The sequence below is a fragment of the Amblyraja radiata genome, chromosome 18 (assembly GCF_010909765.2).
Source record: "Amblyraja radiata isolate CabotCenter1 chromosome 18, sAmbRad1.1.pri, whole genome shotgun sequence".
NCBI classification, from domain to species: Eukaryota; Metazoa; Chordata; class Chondrichthyes; order Rajiformes; family Rajidae; genus Amblyraja; species Amblyraja radiata.
The window spans coordinates 1,454,124-1,468,970 of record NC_045973.1 but is presented as its reverse complement, the minus strand read 5'-3'; the positions used below and the strand labels follow the sequence as shown (position 1 = coordinate 1,468,970).

Genomic DNA, 14,847 nt, shown 5'->3' with positions numbered 1-14,847 from the left:
ATTTCTTTAGTCACAGGGTGGTGAATGTGGAATTCTTTGCCACAGAAGGCTGTGGAGGCCAAGTCAATGGATATTTTTAAAGCAGAGATAGATAGATTCTTGATTAGTACAGGTGTCAGGGGTTATGGGGAGAATGCGGAGAGATAGATCAGACATGATTGAAGGGCAGAGTAGACTTGATGGTCCGAATGGCCTAATTCTGCTCCTATCATTATACGAACCTACTCCGTGTTGCGACTTCATGTTTCAGAAGGAAATGTTATTTAACACACGCTGGCTGCAGTCTGATCTTTGTCAAACAATGCAAATGTTTCACTCAGAGGGTGGTGGTTGTATGGAACAAGCTGCCAGAGGAAGTGGTTGAGGCTGGGACTGTAGCAGCATTTAGAGTCATAGAGTGATACAGTGTGGAAACAGGCCCTTCGGCCCAACGTGCCCGCATTGATCAACATGTCCTAGCTACACTAGTCCCACCTGCCTGCGCTTGGTCCATATCCCTCCAAACCTGTCCTATCCATGTACCTGTCTAACTGTTTCTTAAAACGTTGGGATAGTCCCAGCCCCAACTACTTCCTCCGGCAGCTCGTTCCATACACCCACCACCCTTTGTGTGCAAATGTTACCTCTCAGATTTCTATGAAATATTTACCCCTTCACCTTAAACCTCTGGTCCTCGATTCCCCTACCCTGGGCAAGAGACTCTGTGCATCTACCCAATCTATTCCTCTCATGATTTTAATTTGGACAGGTACATCGATAGAAAAGGTGCAGAGGGAAAGGGGCCAAACGTAGACAAATGGGACGAGCTTAGATGCAGCACAGAACGCCACAGGAGATCCGTCTTCCCTGTGGCTATCAAACTGTACAACTCCTCCCCCTTCTGTCGTGGGCTAGACTGAGACAGACTCCCCACCCCCCAATCTTTGCACATCCCCAAGCCTTTCCACTCATCACTTTAATTTCATGTATTTTGTGTTTTGTGCATCTTGTGTTTTTATGACTGTGCATCGTATGGTACATCTTGGTGGGCATGGGTGCATTGGGCCGAAGGGCCAGATTCCGTGCTGTCTTCTTCTTCTTTTGTGTGGCGTGCACAGCCTAAAGTTGTTGGACAACTTGTTCTATTTGATCTTCAGTTTGTGCGCGTCGAGTTGATTGCATGAGTCGAAACGTGAAGGTTGCAATCTTCCACCCCTTTCCATGCTGTGTGACTGCCGGACTCTACAATCCGGGGGAATAGCTGTTCCCTAAATAGTGTGGCAGTGACTAATTGTGAACGATTATCTGTGTTACACCTGCAAATGAGCAAAAGGGAAAGCTCCAGAGGCCTCATTTTAACCTTCATCATCAATTTGGTACAAGCGGAAAAATATAAATGCTTTAATTAACCCGTTCCAAATTGCCAATAAATAGAATCTGCATACTTTAGGGTATTAGCGTGTGAAGCCGCCCTTGGGAGAAGGTGGAGGGCTGTGTTCTAGATGGATCAGTCACGCGGAGTGGAATCCAGCAGCATTTCATCCTGGCTCACATCACAATTTCCCCAAATTAATAAATGCCCAAAATATTCCAGCTGCCTGGGTTTTTCAATTGGCAGATACAACGTGCACCGCATCCAGAAATGTGTTTGCATCTGTTGCCACTGCAAATGCTTTCAGGGAACACAGATGTTCAGCTTTCCGTTTAGATTTCTTTGAATACATAAACACATACTGACCCTGGGAAATGACAATAGGCTAATTGTTTCCTTACTTATCTACAAAATACAAAGCACAAAACCGTTTTTTTTTAAGGTCAAACTAGTCAGAGTAGCATGCTAGTCCAACCAGAGAAATGAAATAAAAGAAATAATTATAGTCAGTGAAGAAGAGGCTCGACCCAAAATGTCACCCATTCCTTCTCTCCAGAGATGCTGCCTGCCCCGCTGAGTTACTCCGGCATTTTATGTCTATATTCAGATTAAACCATCATCTGCAGTTCCTTCCGACACACCCTACAAATGAAATATTTTACCCATTTACTACTTCAAACTATTTGATGTTCATTTAATCAGAATTTCTGTACCTATCGGACGGACACAGTGCAGGAGGCTGATAGAGTTGTACAACATCATGAGGGGAATAGATAGATAGTCTTTTACCCAGGTTAGGGGAATCAAGAGCCACAGAACATAGGTATGAGGTGAGAGGGGAAAGATTTAATATGGATTTGAGGGGCAATTGTTTCACACAGCGGGTGGTGGTTATATGTAATAAGCTGCCAGAGGAGGTAGTTGAGGCATTAACAACATTTAAAAGACACTTGGACATGTACAAGGACAGGAAAGATTTAGAGGAATAGGGGTAAAGGCGGGACTAATGTAGATGGGGCATCTTGGTCGGCATGACAAGTTGGGCCGAAGGGCCTGTTTCTGTGCTGGCCATCATTTTATGACAGGTACACAAAATTGCTGGAGGAACTCAGCGGGTGCAGCAGCATCTATGGAGCGAAGGAAATAGGCGACGTTTCGGGCCGAAACCCTTCTTCAGACTGATGGGGGGTGGGGAAAGAAAGAAGGAAAAAGGGGAAGAGGAGGAGCCCGAGGGCGGGCGGATGGGAGGGTGGGAGGAGACAGCTAGAGGGTGAAGGAAGGGGAGGGGACAGCACAGGCTAGCCAAATTGGGGGAATTCAATGTTGATGCCATAGGGGCGCAAGGACCCCAGACGGAATATGAGGTGCTGTTCCTCCAATTTCCGCTGTTGCTCACTCTGGCAATGGAGGAGACCCAGGACAGAGAGGTCGGATTGGGAATGGGAGGGGGAGTTGAAGTGCTGAGCCACCGGGAGGTCATGTAGGTTAAGGCGGACCGAGCGGAGGTGTTCGGCGAAACGGTCGCCCAACCTACGCTTGGTCTCATCATTTTATGACAGCTGTTTTGGCTGTCAATATAGAGATGTTTCCAAATTGGTTGTAACTCCAACATCACTGGTAACTCCAATGAAGCTAACTTCACGAACATACCCCGAGATACCATCAGCATATCTCCTGTCCCAAATGGAGAGCTAAAGGGCCTGTCCCACTTGGCCGTCATTTGCGCGCCATTTACGCGACCTGCTAATGTGTGGGTAGCGTGTGGGTAGCGCGTGGGTAGCGCGTGACGGGCGCATGGAGTGTGGACTTCGTGCTGCACAAAATCTTCGCACGCCAACGGCCTGTCGCGTAACTGACGGCCAAAGTGGGACAGGCCTAAGACCCTGGCGCAACGCAATGTCTCACCTCCAACAGTAGCAGAAGCAGGCAAACTATCGTCGAACTCGGCCTGGGGCTCACGGCCGTTGCGGATCCGGATCCGCCCCCACTTCTACTCCCAGAGCGGGGACAAGACAATTGCAGATAGACACAAAATGCTGGAGTAACTCAGCGGGACCAGCAGCATCTCTGGAGAGAAGCAATGGGTGATGTTTCTTCAGACTGAAGAAGGGTCTCGACCCGAAACATCATCCATTCCTTCTCTCCAGAGATGCTGCTGGTCCCGCTGAGTTACTCCAACATTTTGTATCTATCTTCAAATGATGTCACACGCTCCAGACGGCTGTGCGGACGCATGATGACGCGCATCAGTCACTACAGCCAAGTGGGACAGGCCGTTAACGCTCTGTGTCACCACCACACTATCATCCAGTATGTCCATCGCTCCAGTGTGGTCGACAACATCTACACTCTTGTACTTGGGTACAATTGTACCTCTGCAGAGTGAGATCTTTACTGAACTTAGTTTTAGTTTAGCGATACAGTGCGAAAACAGGGCTTTCGGCCCACCGAGTCCGCAACAACCAGCGATCCCCGCACACTAACACTATCCTACATACACTAGGGATAATTTACATTAAAACCAAGCTAATTAACCTACAAACCTGTACTTCTTTGGAGTGTGGGGGGGAAATCAGAGCACCCAGAGAAAACCCAGGCAGGTCACGTGGAGAACGTCATGGCTGACGTCTCTCCTTCGTAACCCCATTCTCCTGCCTTCTCCCCATAACCTCTGATACCCGAACTAATCAAGAATCTGTCTATCTCTGCCTTAAAAATATCCACTGACTTGTGGCCTCCACAGCCTTCTGTGGCAATGAATTCCACAGATTCACCATCCTCTGACTAAAGACATTTCTCCTCATCTCCTTCCTAAAAGAACGCCCTTTCATTCTGAGGCTGTGACCTCTGGTCCTAGACTCTCCCACTAGTGGTAACATCCTCTCCACATCCACTCTATCCAGGCCTTTAACTATTCTGTATGTTTCAATGAGCTCCCATTCTTCTAAACTGCAGTGAGTACAGGCCCAGTGCTGACAAACGCTCATCATTGGTTAACCCGCTCATTCCTGGGATCATTCTTGTAGACCTCCTCTGGACCCTCTCCAGAGCCGACACATCCTTCCTCAGATATGGTGCCCAAAATTGCTCACAATATTCCAAATGCGGCCTGACCAGCGCCTTCTAGAGCCTCAGCATTACATCCCTGTTTGTGTATACAAGCCCTGTTGAAATCAATGTGAGTATGGCCAGCTTGGGCCAGGTTCTGCGCTGTATGACTAAATCAACTTTTATAATTTCAGACAAACACCTGCTATTTTCTAAAGAAGGGTCTCAACCCGAACCGTCACCTATCCATGTTCTCCAGAGATGCTGCCTGACCCGCTGACTTACTCCAGCTTTTGTGTCTATCTTCTAGCAATTTTCAACTTAAAGATACGTATCAATTGCACAACTCTTTGCTTCCATAACGTCGGAAGATGCCTAAAATGAATGATGCATGAAGGAGTGGAAGAAATAATCTCTTGAATGGAGGGAGTTGAGGTGACAGCTCTGTGCAGTACTTCCACCGCCTATTGCCACGCTGCCTAGCTTTTGTCTCCCGGGTTCCATCCTGACTACGGGTGCAGTTTGTACGGAGTTTGTACGTTATCCCCGTGATCTCCGAGATCTTTGGTTTCCTCCCACACTCCAAAGACATACACGTTTGTATGGTTAATTTTCTTGGTGTAAGTGTAAATTGTCCCTAGTGTGTGTAGGATAGTGTTAATGTGCGGGGATCGATGGTCGGCACAGACTCGGTGGGCCAAAGGGCCTGTTTCCGTGCTGTATCTCTAAACTAAACTAAATGAACAGAACAGCTGCGGTCTTGTTTTGTTATCCCTCCATCCCTTTCACCATGGCGATGTACGGACTCGGCTCGGCGGTGAGCAGTGAGCTGCCTGCACAATGTACCGTTCGGCGAGAGACAAAGCGGCTTCATGGGGAACACAGCAGCTATTCCTGGGGTACATATGGAGCCGTTTGTGATTACAACAGTCACTGGCGTGTGACAGGAAAGCCATTATACAATCTCGCAAACTAATGCATATGTAACTGTCTGGACAACACAAATAACCTCCTTGAAAAATAATTCTGGAATCAAACTAATATTATCAAAGACAGCTTCTATGCACTGAGAATTAGAGAGAATACTGATGCATGTGGCTGAATAATACAATACTGTATAATCTATACGGAAATCTGAAATCAAACTAATATTATCAAAGATAGACACAAAATGCTGGAGTAATGCTCGGAGAGAAGGATCGGGTGATGTTTTGGGTCGAGACTCTTCTTCAGACTGAGCGATCTAAGACTATCAAAGATTATCAAAGATTATCAAAGATTGCCTCTAAGTACTGAGAATTAAAGAGAATACCGATGCATTTGTCTAAATACAATATAATCTGTATGAAAAATAATCCTGAAATCAAACTAATATTAGACAGATTATATGGACTGAGAATTAAAGAGAATACTTATGCATGTGTCTAAATAATACAATACCGTATAATCTGTATGAAAAATAATTCTGAAATCAAACTAATGTTAACAAATTATCAAATAATATTATCAAAGACAGTTTCCACATACTGAGAATTAATATATGCATTTAGCCAAATAATACAACATAATCTATATGAAAAATAATTTTGAAATCAATCTAAGATCAGCAAAAGCAGCTTCCATATACTGAGAATTAAAGGGAATTAATTCTTTAAAAAACAAAACACAAATGAAAGACTTCATCAAGAATTGTACCGATTCTTTTTGTGAAGGGGAGATTATATGGGCATTGAAAATTATGATATAAAGTAGTGAATGCATGTTGTGTTGAATGAATGTATGTTGGTTAGCACGCAACAAAAGCTTTTCATTGTACCTCGGTACACGTGACAATAAACTCAACTGAAACCCAACTTGTGGGAGGAAGTGCAAAGGAATGAACGGCAGGAAAGGTTTGGAAAAGTGAAAGGAAGTGACAATGCAACTAATAAAGGCAATTTCAATGATGAGAGTTGATAAAGGACTTCATTAGATGGTGTCAGTGTGGAGCAGCGAGAGTGATCATTGTCCCTGGCAGCAGGCTGACCTTCGTCAAGCCTGAACAATCTGCTCCCCTGCAGAGCTGAGACTGGGGGAACTGCATCGTACCGCACTGCCAGATGGGACAGCTCTGCTCATTATTTGTGTGTGTGAAGTGGAAATTGCAACAGAAGGAATCATTACCGTGGGGAAGAGCTGTGAAATGGCTTGGTGATTTATTAGGGAATAAAGTGCCACAGAGACCATTATCAGAGCTGAGCACTCTGTAAAGTCCATGAACTGCACCATGAAACAAACATTAGTCATGAAGGATATCACCCTTTTATCTCAACACGTTGATTATAAACTGAGAAAACCCCATGTTCAATGTATGCCATGGAAAAAACATATACCAATAAACTGTAAGGGTCAACTCTTAAATGTTTACCACTGGGGCTGGAGGTGCAAGAACGAGGGCTGCACAAATACACACGCATGATTAACACACAGCAGTACAGCACAGGAACAGGCCCTTCGGCCCACAATGTCCGTGCTCAACTAATTAAACGTCAAGATAAACTAGTCTCCTCTGCCTGCAGGTGATCCATACCCATCCATTCCCTGCACATCCATGTGTCTGTCTAAAAGCCTCTGAAACACCACTATCATATCTGCCTCCACCACCACCCCAAGCAGCACATTCCAGGCACCCACCAGGGTGGTGCAGTGGGTAGAACCGCTGCCTCACAGCGCCAGAGATGCGGGTTCGATCCTGGCCTCGGGTGCTATCTGTACGGAGTTTGCACGTTCTTCCTGCAACGGTGCAGGCGCTCCAGTTTCCTTCATAACAAGAGGAGTTGAGTATAGGAGCAAAGAGGTCCTTCTGCAGTTGTACAGGGCCCTAGTGAGACCACACCTGGAGTATTGTGTGCAGTTTTGGTCTCCAAATTTGAGGACGGACATTCTTGCTATTGAGGGAGTGCAGCGTAGGTTCACGAGGTTAATTTCTGGGATGGCGGAACTGTCATATGATAGTCATAAAAGAATGGAGCGCCTGGGCTTGTATACTCTGGAGTTTAGAAGGATGAGAGGGCATCTTATTGAAACAGATAAAAAATTTAAGGGTTTGGACATGCTAGAGGCAGGAAACATGTTCCCGATGTTGGGTGAGTCCAGAACCAGGGGCCACAGTTTAAGAATAAGGGGTAAGCAATTTAGAACGGAGATGAGGAAACACTTTTACACACAGAGAGTTGTGAGTCTATGGAATTCTCTGCCTCAGAGGGCGGTGGAGGTTAGTTCGCTGGATACTTTCAAGAGAGAGCTAGATAGGGCTCTTAAAGATAGCGGAGTCAGGGGATATGGAGAGAAGGCAGGAACGGGGTGCTGATTGGGGATGATCAGCCATGATCACATTGAATGCTGGTGCTGGCTCGAAGGGCCGATTGGCCTACTCCTGCACCTATTGTCTATTGTCTCCCACATTCCAAAGATGTGCAGGTTTGTAGGTTAATTGGCTTCTGTAAAATGCCCCTAGTGTGTAGGATAGTGCTAGTGTACAGGGTGACCACTAGTTGGTGTAGACTAGGTGGGCCGAAGGGCCTGTTTCCACACTGTATCTGTAAACTAAAGTAAAAGACAGGATTGGGAATGAAGGGGAATGTGGGAGGCAGCCCAGGGATGAGAAGGTGTGGGGAGCAGGAGCCGTGTCCACTGCTTCATTCAACATGACGTTGGGCGGTGAAGGAACAGCAATGCATTTCCAAGTCAGGATGGCGTGTCGATTTGGAGGGTATTGACCTGTTGGTGGTGTTCACCGGCATCTCCTGCCCTTGTCCTGCAGCAGGGAGAGTGAGCACTGAATTACCCCAGGCACAATCACTCTCCAGAACAAACCTCAAAACACATCAGGTTTACTGTCTGAAGAAAGGTCTCGACCCAAAACATCACCTATCCATGTTCTCCACAGATGCTGCCTGACCCGCTGAGTTACTCCAGCACTCTGTGAAACGTCACCTATCCATGTTCTCCACAGATGCTGCCTGACCCGCTGAGTTACTCCGGCACTCTGTGAAACGTCACCTATCCATGTTCTCCACAGATGCTGCCTGACCCGCTGAGTTACTCCGGCACTCTGTGAAACGTCACCTATCCATGTTCTCCACAGATGCTGCCTGACCCGCTGAGTTACTCCAGCACTCTGTGTCTATCTCAGGTTTACTCTCTCCACTCAGGAGAACTTCAGCTCTAGGTGACAGGCAACATTTTTTTGTGTTGTGGGCGTATTTACAGCAGGAAATATGTCTGAAGAAGGTTTCTTGACCCAAAACTTCATCCATCCATTCCCTCCACAGACAAAGACGCAGAGTGCTGGAGTAACTCAGTGGGTCAGGCAGCATCTCTGGAGAACATTGAGAAGTGACGTTTCGGGTCGGGACGCTCTTCAGAATAAAAACACACCAGTAACCCTCCACAGATGCTGCCTGATATGTTGAGCTCCTCCAGCACATTGCAGTTTTCTCAACGTTCCAGCCTCTGCAGTACCCTGTGAGTGTACAGTCACCAATTGGGTGGCTTTGTAATTGGAGAGTGCCCAACCTATAGTCAGTGCACAGCTCAATGCACAGAGTTATAGCGCCGTCATGAAGAAACGCAAATTCCAACCTTTACACATATTTCTGACACGATTTAAAAAATGACACCTTGCATGCATTGCATAAGTGAAAGGCTTTTTTTATTTTGTAAGACAGTGCCACAGTGTGCTTTCACGAAACACCCGTGAGCAAGCAGAATATATTCCACATCTAGTCCCAATGACTTCAACTTTAGATATACACAAAATGCTGGAGTAACTCAGCATCTCTGGAGAGAAGGAATGGGTGACGTTTCGGGCTGAGACTCTTCTTCAGACTTACTCTGAAGATAAACACACCTTCCCTGTGAATGATGGGGGGGGTGGGGGGGGGGGTAGTCCTCTCTCTCACACATCCAGCCCAGCATCAAAGATTCTGTTTGTACTCAGCGTTACAACTAATTTATGCATTAATTTGTGTGTTAGTGTTAATGGAGCATGTTAATGTGTTTCCACAGCATCAGTGGAGCTTTTGTTTGTAGAGGACATGTCAAGGAGGGTTGACGCAAAATGCTGGAGTAACTCAGCGGGACAGGCAGCATCTCTGGAGAGAAGGAATGGGCGACGTTTCAGGTCGAGACCCTTCTTCAGACTGGTTAGGGATAAGGGAAACGAGAGATAGATGGTGATGTGGCGAGATAAAGAACAATGAATGAAAGATATGCAAATAATTAACGATGATAAAGGAAACAGGCCATTGTTAGCTGTTTGTTGGGTGAAAACGTGACGCTGGTGAGACTTGGGTGGGGCAGGGATAGAGAGAGAGGGAATGCCAGGGCTACCTGAAGTTAGAGAAATCAATACTCATACCACTGGGCCGTAGACAGAATCAACGGTAGATACAAAGTGCTGCAGTAACTCAGCGGGTCAGGCAGCATCTCTGGAGAGAAGGAATGGGAGACGTTTCGGGTCGAGACCCTTCCTCAGATCAAAAGGTCAGGAATTACAGGAGCAGTTTGACAGTGAACCGCCCTGACAATAGGACAGCACGGTGGTGCAGTGGGTAGAGCTGCTGCCTCACAGCGGCGGAGACACGGGTTCCATCCTGACCTCGGGTACTATCTGTACAGAGTTTGCACGTTCTCCCTGTGACCTGCGTGGGATTTCTCCGGGTGGTCTGGTTTCCTCCCACACTCCAAAGACGTGCAGGTTTGTAGATTAATTGGCTTCCGTAAAAACTGTAAATTGTCCCTAGAGCGTGTAGGATTGTGGTAGTGTACGGGGTGATCGCTGGTCAATGCTGACTCGGTAGGCCGTAGGTCCTGTTTCCGCGCTGTTTCTCTAAACTAAACTAAACAATAAATTGTGGTTCAAAATTTGCTGCAATTTTGAGGTGCCATCAAATTAAAGCAAGGATGTAAATATTCAATTGTTAATTATGGCTGGATCAAGAAAGCAAAGCATTGAATTTACAAACAACGGCTTTTACCAAGAAAATGTACAAAACTGAGCATTCAAGCTGCAGTGTCAGATTGGGGCAGGATTTCTACAGCCTTTCAAACTGCAATGTAAACAACAGCAGACAAACCCCCTGGTCTGAAGAAAGGTCCCAACCCAAAACGTCACCTATCCATGTTCTCCACAGATGCTGCCTGACCCGCTGAGTTACTCCAGCACTCTGTGAAACGTCACCTATCCATGTTCTCCACAGATGCTGCCTGACCCGCTGAGTTACTCCAGCGTTACTCTGTCTTTCTTTCATCTGCCAGTATTGACCATCTCTTCCTTATCCCTACATCTGGTAGTGTGTTTACTGAACGTGACTAAATCACCCTCCATAACGTCTGGCCCTTGATCGAGAACTAATCAACCTCTCACGTCTCCTGAATGGATGTAAAGATGTTTGACTGCCTATTTCTCTGCTGCCATTGATTGTGAATGTCAGGGCACACAATGATTGCAGCATTTGCTTTATGAAGTAGTCTTCACTTTAAACAAAGCTTAAAGCTGCCCTTTCAAAGCAAGTGCAAATGCATTTATTTTACCACCAGCAGAACAATGGGTTGAGATTGTAACAAGGAGTGCAGGAAATTAGTTCCACCTTCACAAACTCTTTGAGCATCTCCACGTTCAGGGCTCGACAAGGATTCAATTATGCGGACTACAAAAGACAATTTGATTCCACGCACGACAATGGAAAATATCCCATTTGTGGTATTATCATAATGAAATGGTTCAATCACACATAACAACAAAGGTCAAAGGTCAAAGGTTGATTTATTGTCACATACACCTAGATGTAGTGAAATTCTTTTTGCCAATGCAGCACATAAAAAAGAATACAAACATAACAATAATAAATAGCTTTAACATAAAAACATCCCCCCACAATGGTTCCCATTATGGGGGAAGGCACAGAGTCCAGTACCATCCCCAATGTCCACCCATAGTCGGGCCTATTGAGGCCTCCACAGTTGCCTCTACGGAGGCCCGATGTTCCAGGCCGTCCTCGCCGGGTGATGATGTTCCGGCGTCGGGAGAGTCCTCTCAGCGGCATGGGAACCCTGGAACGGCCGCCTCCCTACTCGAGACCGTGGCTTCCGGAGCCGACAAGGCCGCGCCGAATGGAGCTCAACTGGCGATCTCGTCGCGAGATCCCAGGCTCCCGGTGTAAAGTTCGGCACCGCCGCCCGCAGCTCCACGATGTTTTTAACGCCGGTCCCAGCTCACCGGAGTTCAGCGCGGCGACCCAGGCAAGGCACAGCCCGCCCCGCAATGGCGCTCCAGCGCTGCACCGCCGTCCTCAGACCCGCAGCTCCGCAGCCGCCGCCGATGCCGATGCCGAGGCTCCGGGCGGTCCCCTCGCTCCTCGGACCCGCAGCTCCGCAGCCGCCGCCGATGTCGGTGCCGCCGCCGATGCCGATGCCGAGGCTCCGGGCGGTCCCCTCGCTCCTCGGACCCGCAGCTCCGCAGCCGCCGCCGATGCCGATGCCGAGGCTCCGGGCGGTCCCCTCAGGAAATGCCGCTCCAGGCCCGCTGGTAGGCCGCGAGGACGGGTCGAAAGTGCAGCCCGGAGAAAAGCTGCATCTCCGACCAGGTAGGGACCCTGAAAATCTGTTTCCCCCTCCCCCCCCCCCCTCCCCCATACATAAAAAAGCTAGAACTCCTTAAAAACAAAACACTAAATAACTAAAAATAAGAAAAAAGAAATGAAAAACAGACAGCTGCAGGCTAGGCAGCCATACCCCCTACAGGTCGGCACCAACCAGTTCCAATGCAAGCTGCACCCTGCCCATGAACGGATCCTTATGCTGAGGGTCCATTTGACTGTAATTTAGAGATAATTCATGTACATTGTTTTGTTTTTTTAAGCGTTCAGTGGGGTAAATATATTGATACAAGCAGGGGCAATTCAAATAGTTACAGAGTTATCAAAAACCTCAATGAACACAGCCGAGTTCCTCCAGCACGTTTAATTTTGATTCATCTGCCTTGCATCTCTACCTGACTGCACAGGGTATCGCTACTTTGAAGGAACTGCAGATGCTGGTTTATACCGAAGATAGACATAGAATGCTGGAGTAACTCAGCGGGACAGGCAGCATCTCTGGAGAGAAGGAATGGGTGACATTTAGGGTCAGAACCCTTCTTCAGACTTCAGAAGGATTCCAAACCGAGACGTCACCTACCCATGTTCTGCAAAGAATATCGCTACTGTGAAGAAGTTTTCCTCCTCTCTCTGCAGAAAGCCCTGAGAGACCCTCGCTCACTCGCCCCCCGACTCTGCCAATCAAATCAACCCCCCCTCACCTGTATCCACCTATCACTCGTCGGGCTTTGTCCAATCCTGACCTCTCCTATCTGACTTTCTCCCCACCCCCTTCTAAAGTAGCGACCCGACCCAAAATCAGGCAACACTTACACAATGCTAACATAATTACCAGCAAACCCAAGAAGATTTTTAATGGTTAAGAGAGATGTTTATGTACCATAAGGTCATAAGTTAAGCCATTCGGCCCATCAAGTCTACACGGCCATTCAATCATGTCTGATCTATCTCTCCCCCCTAACCCCATTCTCCTGCCTTCTCTCCATAACCTCTGACACCTGCACTGAAAAATCATGAAGAACAAATATTGCTTCAGCTTCTGTATTGTGTAGGAAGGAACTGCAGATGCTGGTTTAAACCGAAGATAGACACCAAGAGTGGTGGCTGTGTGGAATGAGCTTCCAGTGAAGGTGGTGGAGGCAGGTTCGTTTTTATCATTTAAAAATAAATTGGATAGATATATGGATGGGAAAGGAATGGAGGGTTATGGTCTGAGCGCAGGTATATGGGACTAGGGGAGATTATGTGTTCGGCACGGACTAGAAGGGTCGAGATGGCCTGTTTCCGTGCTGTAATTGTTATATGGTTATATGGTTAAGAGCTGGAGTAACTCAGCAGGACAGGCAGCATCTCTGGAGAGAAGGAATGGATGACGTCTGAAGAAGAGTCTCGACCCGAAACGTCACCCATTCCTTCTCTCCAGAGATGCTGCCTGTCCTGCTGAGTTACTCCAGCTCTTGGTGTCTATCTTCGGTTTAAACCAGCATCTGCAGTTCCTTCCTACACAATACAGAAGCTGATTTGTACACAACAAACTCACACATCTGACGGCAATCAAATTATCTGCTTTTGAAATGGTAATTCTGGAAAAATTATTGGCTCGGTCAGTGTGAATAATTTTCCTAGAGGCAGCTTTGGAATAGTGCCTTGAAATCAAAAGTTGAGAGAGAGTGTTTAATTGTCACATATACTGACAACGGAACAATGACATTCTTGCTTGCAGCAGCTGAACAAGTCTGTTAAGTCTAAATTCGAGGAAAAGTGTTCTTAACAGCGTGAGTCCTCTTGAGGCTGGCATTACAACAAGTCAAGCACGAGTCTTCGTATGGGGCAATAGAATATCCCTCTACCTCACTCAACTACCATGAGACTAACGGCAAGTGAGCAACTCCCTCCTGGTGCGGACGCAAGTTGGGCCAGATAGAAATGCCTCAACCGATTGCAGAGCCAAGGTGTCTCGCAACAAGTGGGGATATAACTCCAACCATGTCACCTGTGATACTGAACCACAAACAATGGAACACCTGCTGAAATGCCCTCAACTGGAAAACCAATGCCAAGCACCCGGTCTCACTGCCTACAATGAAGATGCCGGCAAGTGTGCTCAGCTCAGGCTGAACAATATCTAATCTTGTCATGTGGACTCGATAGGAAGAACATGTCTGTAAACACAGTGCTCACACAAATAATATATAATCATTAAATACAATACATTCAATATGTTATAAACTTCTTAGCGTCCACAGGAGTGAGATGGGTCTGGGTTTATTGATACATGTGAATGGTCCAATGGGCCTTCATTGGCACCTGAACACAAGTACAGTGAAATTCTTTCTTTGCATTCAGTGACAAATCTACTGTGTATTAGGCACAATCATATTATGTATAAGAGCGCAAGACAGGAGACCACTCTGGTCGCCACGATTTACACGCCATCTTTAATCTTTCAAGTACAATGTTGTTTTTTAAATAGACATAAAGTGCTGGAGTAACTCATCGGGACAGGCAGCAACTCTGGATAGAAGATAGACCCAAAAAGCTGGAGTAACTCAGCGGGACAGGCATCATCCCTGGAGAGAAGGAATGGGTGACGTTTCGGGTCGAGACCCTTCTTCAGACTGGTTAGGGATAAGGGAAATGAGAGATATAGATGGTGATGTAGACAGATAAAGACCAATGAATGAAAGATATGCAAAAAAGTAACAATGATAAAGGAAACCGGCCATTGTTAGCTGTTTGTTGGATGAAAACGCGAAGCTGGGAATAAAGGATCTTGACCTGAAATGTCACCCGTTCCTTCTCTCCACA

The 14,847-nt window shown here is 46.8% G+C and overlaps 1 protein-coding gene across 1 annotated transcript in view; it reads right to left on the bottom strand.

Annotated features, from left to right (window-relative positions):
- cacna2d3 (calcium voltage-gated channel auxiliary subunit alpha2delta 3) overlaps positions 1-14,847 on the bottom strand; it is a 437,296-nt gene that overhangs the window by 178,149 nt on the left and 244,300 nt on the right. The window lies entirely within an intron of this gene.